Raw genomic sequence first — 6069 nt, forward strand, 5'->3', positions numbered from 1 at the left:
GGAGCCTGTGACGGTCCGTCACGACTGTGACGGTCCGTCCTGCAGGTCCGTCACAAAGCTCAGAGACTTGATTTTAGTAAAAGTTCTGTGATGGCCCGTCATGCCTGCGATAGTCCGTCCTGCCATTTCGTTGCGAAGTTCAGAGAGTCGATTTCAGTACCCAAATTTCAGAATTCTATGTGTTTTGGAACGAGACCCCCACGACGGTCCGTCGTGCCCATGACGGTTCGTCGTGGGATCCGTCGACTCAGCCAGTTTTTCCAGAAATAAAATCTGCTGCTCAAAACGACTAAACATGTCGTTACACTATATTTCTTGAACTATATATTAAAGGATATGTATATAAAAAATTAAATATGAATTCTAATACAATGAAACTCAATGTAACATTTGCACTAATTTTGACTTTACATTATTTTTTATTTTATATTTACTTGTTCACTAATTTTTGTACATCTCTATAATAGTTAAGTACATGGATTTTATAAACATTTTAGATAACATATAAAAAGAAAAAGTACAACTATGTTGTTTTTGAAAGATAGATGATTATCAAACAAAGAAAAAGACGTAACTATAAACCTTTATCAAAGATTTATTCTTTTACGGGTCTAGTTGTGAATATATTCTGCGGGATTTAACATGCTTATCCTAAAAAAAATTAATTATAAATATGAATTGTAATTAACTTGATTTTATTGATATCCTAAAGATAGAAGAAATGAAGAATATAAAAATATAGTAATCAATTACGAAATTATATTTAACAACTCAAAAAATAGAGATATGAAAAATAAAAGTTCACTTCCAACTTTATATTTGAGAACATTCATCTTGTAACTATAATAATTTACATATTTTTTTTAAAAAAAATAATATTAATATGCATGAAATTTTAAAGAATACAAATAAATGAATTAATAAGAATTCTTACAAATTACAAGTTGGTAATGAACATTTTACAAATTATGTAGACTAACCTAATACAGAATGCAAGTGATCACAATTCAGATGAAAGAAGGAAAACAAATAATGTTGTGCGAGTGTCTTTGATAAACGCTTCATTACCCTCCACTTATCTTACAAATTATAAAGGTTATTAGACTCTTCATCACCCGCATTTAAGATCTTGCATTAAGTCGAGATACATGAATATATTATTGTATTAATATCTTGGTCGTTGATGCATGAATTTAAATATAACTATTACTTATTATTTAATTATATGTATAAAATTTGAACGTTTTTTATAGTAACAACCTAAATGTCAAACCGATAAAATTTATATATTAGATCAACTTTTTTGTAATAGTGCATCTATTATTTCGAAATTCTGGATACGCCTCACAAAAGAATCATTGCTAAGCTTTATGAGGTGATTAGTGTTTGATATCAAAAAGTGCAAGTGAGAAATAAAGTTTTTTTCAGGAAAACAATTTGAATAGCATATTTTCATATTAAAAGGGTGGTTATGAGTTTTTTAAAAGGATTATAACTTTTCTAAGTCTAGCGATTTTTTTTTGATAAAACACAAGAATTATTTGTTCTACTTTCCTTTAAATAGATAATTTTTCTCTTATTTTCTGATCTTCTGCTCTTCTTTTTCTTGCACTTAAAAAAACTCGTATGATTTAGTGTTGTCAAGTGAATTTACTGTTCGGTGAAGTTTTTATCACCACTATACTAATGAGTAAATTGTTCAAATCTATGAGGATATATTTCATTATCTCGGATACATTTAGGAGAATAATATTCTTAAGAACACAACGTAAATTGAATAGGTTTGAGTTTTATCTTACTAAACTTTACTTTATTTTTGTTGGTGTTTGCTATTTGTTTTATTTCAAATCGAACAAATTACCTAGTTTTGAGGAAAATGGGAAACCTAGCACATCCAATTACATTATTTGCATGTTATATTCACAGTAAACTTCACCTTCTGCTTGGGGTATCTCAAGACTAATGTCACACAATCTGCTTGAAGCATGTGTAAGAACTGCACAAAAGTTTTAGCAAATTTCATTTATTAACTAATTGGGTAATTAGAGAACTTCTATTAACCTAAACAATAACTATATGCAATTGCGTATGAATAAGTTGAACTAATTATTTGGAAAACATTATATTGCCATTGTATATGATTTAAATATGTCTTCTTAAATAATAATATGATAGAAATGGAAGAAGGTCACATTATATTAATGTCGCTTTTAATAATGAAACATATATTGTTAAATAAGACAAGCAAAGAGATTCTGGCTAGATTAATTAATTTAACCATACGATGAGGAAAAAATAACTAAAAGAATACATGATGATCATAACCAGAAGTAATCTGAAGCATCAACAGGTTTGTTGTATAGAAAATTCTTACATTTTTCTCAACCATAATCATGCTTGCATGGGTTATGACATTCTTTTTATGTCTTCCAAATAATTTTTTAATTGCTCAAGCTCATAATAGGCAAGTTCACCTATAGGGGCTTCCCACCAATATTGGCTTTCACAAGTCTTTCCTTATGCGATCAAATGTTTCAATCTTTTTCCTCTCAACTTCAACTTCATCAAGAATTTTAGTGAGGATCAAGTTGAGCTCACAGACATTGAAATGTTTATGAGTATCAAGATGAAGTTGATTTGAGATTCAATAAGGATTTCGCAAAAGAAAACTGTCGATAATGGACTCAACATTAGCATTGCCAAAGGAGTAAGCTTTTCTTGCAGGGGAGAACACTATTATGGAAATTTCAACCCCACATAGTGTGCACACTTCACTGGCTTTCCTGAAAATTCTTGAACGACGTTTAGAGAATGTGACTTGGAGGTGATTCTTGACTTCTACTTTGGCAACTTTGATCTTCTGCCGACCCATGTTTGGATTCATTCCTAGGTATTGTCTTTTACCTTATAACTGAGGATGAATATGATTTTTTTGTGATGGATAATGCAATGATCCATAAGGTCATTTTTGAAAATTTTCATCAAATTCCCATTTTACCCCTCTCAAAAGTTCTCTCAAGTCATGTTTGACAAGTTTATATAGTTGGTTTTGGAATTCGATTAAAATTGGGGTGAACCAAAGTTTAGAGTCCTAGATTGGAATTCTATAGAATCGGTTTTGCTTTGGAGCACTTGAATCCGAACCACTAGGCGGAGCTTGTCTACCATCCTTTCCCTTGTAAATTATATATGGAGAATCTCTCAAGCAGTGACCACATTTACAACAACAAAATCAATTATCCTTACCCATCAACCATTTACTCAAAAGTCTCTTACCACACTTTTGGCGTGAGGGAATATAATTGAGGATATGTTTCCACCCCCATTTCCTCCTTGAGGTTTAGGGTTAGACACTCTTTTTTCAATTTAGGAGTCAGAGCCTTGGAGGAACCTTGACCAGAAAACCTTTGCGGAACCTAGAAAGATCATGTCCATCGGACGTTAAATGTGAAAAGTCACTATCACTGATCTTTGCCCTCTTTGCTTCCTTAGACCTTTCCTTAAGCTTATCCTCTTTGATTTGTTGAGCATGAATCTTAGACGTGAGATATCCATTTTTGAATGAGCATGATGGTACGACATTCCTGAACCACCAACCATTTCAGACACACCCTAGACAAACTTACTCATCCTTGCCCTCAAGTCAGCAACAATAAAAAGAGCATATTTACAAAATTGTGTGAACTTCAAACTATACTTCTTCACACTCTTATTTTCTTGACGGAGGTTGATGAATTCAAGTACCTTTTCATCCCTCATATCAAGGGGAAAGATCCTATCAAGGAAAGCACCCTTAAACTTTTTTCTAATCAAGAGGACCCGCATCAACGACCCTTTCTTCCTTCTTGATCACCTCCCTTAAGTTGAACCAATTCTGCCCTAAGTTGGTAAGCAACCAATTCTGCCTTTTCCACGGGCACATCCATGATCATCAAAACCTCGTATATTTAATCAATGAACACTAGACTGTATTTCTCTAGCATGGACCATGAATCATTGGGGATTCATTTTAGTGAAGTCTCTCACTCTAGTTGACACCATACCGATATCTGGGTTCATAAGGATCACAACCTCCCTATTGGTTTGTTCCGTCATGGCTTGAGCCAACACTTGAAAAGCAGCTCAAAACTTTGCAGTAGTCACTTGTTCGGCCAAAGGTCCAAAACTTCAGGAGCTTCTCATTCCATATTCTCATTTGCATTCCTCCTAACATATTCTCTTTGAGGGGCCATATTTTGAAAAAGATCAGATAAGGATTAAGAGAGAGAGACATATAGAGCTACTATGTATCGTACGACTTAAAAATGATGAACTAAACATCTAATAACTTCCTATTCGTAAATGTAGCATGCTTTACACTCATGAACAAGACTTAACAAGACATAGCTTATGAGACATCCTAGGACCTTTCTAAACCTTGTGCTCTGAATAATAAGTTTGTCACGACCCAAATTACACCCTAGGCATAACATGGAATATAAGACTCCGAGAGGCCCTAAACAAGTCATTTAGCATACATCATACAAGACAATAGAAGTAAAGACTTTAAATTATAACATTTTGTACATCAAAAGAGTTTGACAAAGCGGAAGTCTAGCATAAGTCTAAAGTCATATAACAGATCATAAGGAAAGTGATTCAAACTTAACTCATACATCACATACAAAGTCTAAAATGAAATGACATAAATTAAACCTATAAAGTGTATCGGTCCTTGGAACATGAGGACTCACCAATATGTAAAAGAATCCAATAGATATCTAGACACATGCGTGCAAGTTAGGAACATCGGACCCTACATTCATGAAATAATGGTGGCATAAATATGCATTAGTGCCTCCACGCACTAATCATGGAGCAATATGCATAAACTTGAACATGATAGAATAGATGGTTCAAATAATGTAGACATGGTTAATATTTGGACATTTTAAACAAAAGGAAGTAAAACATGCATATCATAAGATATAGTCAAAGCATTTGAAATAAAGGACATATGAAAATCTATGAAGATAATATTGTCATTTTGTGGGATCTTTATTTTATCCGACATTAAGACAACGAGAGTTGTATCATGGAATCTAGTATATCCCTCAAACCGAATGAAGGGGAATTTACTTGTCGGTAGAATCCGTGAATATTATTATTTGCTAAAGTGTATCCTAGGTCATTTAAGACAATCCTATGGGGACACGTAGTTTGGGACTAGAGAATATCCTATTTGAGCCTCCACCTCAAAGCGCTCTCGGTGCAAGTCTAAGTTCCAACAGAATAAATTAAAGTCAAATATAGTTAAAAATAGGAAAGACAATGATCAATACCAATTCACATCTTTCAAAATTAAAACATAGAATATATTCCTTAAACATAATTCAAACACAAATGAGAAATATTTCACCATTGAGAATTTATATGTGAGAAATACCTTTCACAAGCATGATGATAATATCATCTGAGAAAACCTTTCATAATAACATTGTGTTTTATCGAAAAAATAATTTCGGAAGAGTTTGTTTGATTTAAGGGTATTTTTGACTTTTAGGAGTCGCCACTTAATTTTTTAAGAAAAATCAAGAAAACTTATTTCCAAAACAACTTAAACAGAAAAAATTATTTTGAAAATGTTTTAGGGGGTTCGGGATTCTTATTAGTGTCTTAGGAAGGTGTAAGGCACCTAAGACACTCCGCTAACTTACGACTTTCCGGCGATTAACTTATTTGACTATTTTTGTTTTAACCTTTTGCAATCTTGAAATAGAACTTATTAAAGTTTTATCTAGACAAACTTTTACGAATTTTGCAATATTTATTGTTATCTTGCAATTTTGCGAAACTGTTCCAAAGTTGAACTTCTTTAAAGTTTAATCTAAACAAGTCATGAATTTTAAACAATCTGTCGTTTTGAGATTTTGTCTTAGTTAAACCCTTTAAACTTTTACTCTAAACAAACTTGCAAAATTTGAAATTTATTGTTTTTAAGATTCAGTTTTAATTTTTTAAGTTAGATAAAATGAAAGGTATTCGGCGGGGTTTGGAGTTATTCTTACCCTAGACTAAGGGCAATTTAGT

At 32.4% G+C, this 6069-nt stretch overlaps 1 pseudogene; it reads right to left on the minus strand.

Annotated features, from left to right (window-relative positions):
• Positions 1-2406: 2406 nt before the first annotated feature.
• On the minus strand, positions 2407-3926 carry LOC114074267 (annotated as a pseudogene).
• Between the last annotated feature and the right edge of the window lie 2143 nt (positions 3927-6069).

The sequence above is a fragment of the Solanum pennellii genome, chromosome 10 (genome assembly GCF_001406875.1).
Source record: "Solanum pennellii chromosome 10, SPENNV200".
NCBI classification, from domain to species: Eukaryota; Viridiplantae; Streptophyta; class Magnoliopsida; order Solanales; family Solanaceae; genus Solanum; species Solanum pennellii.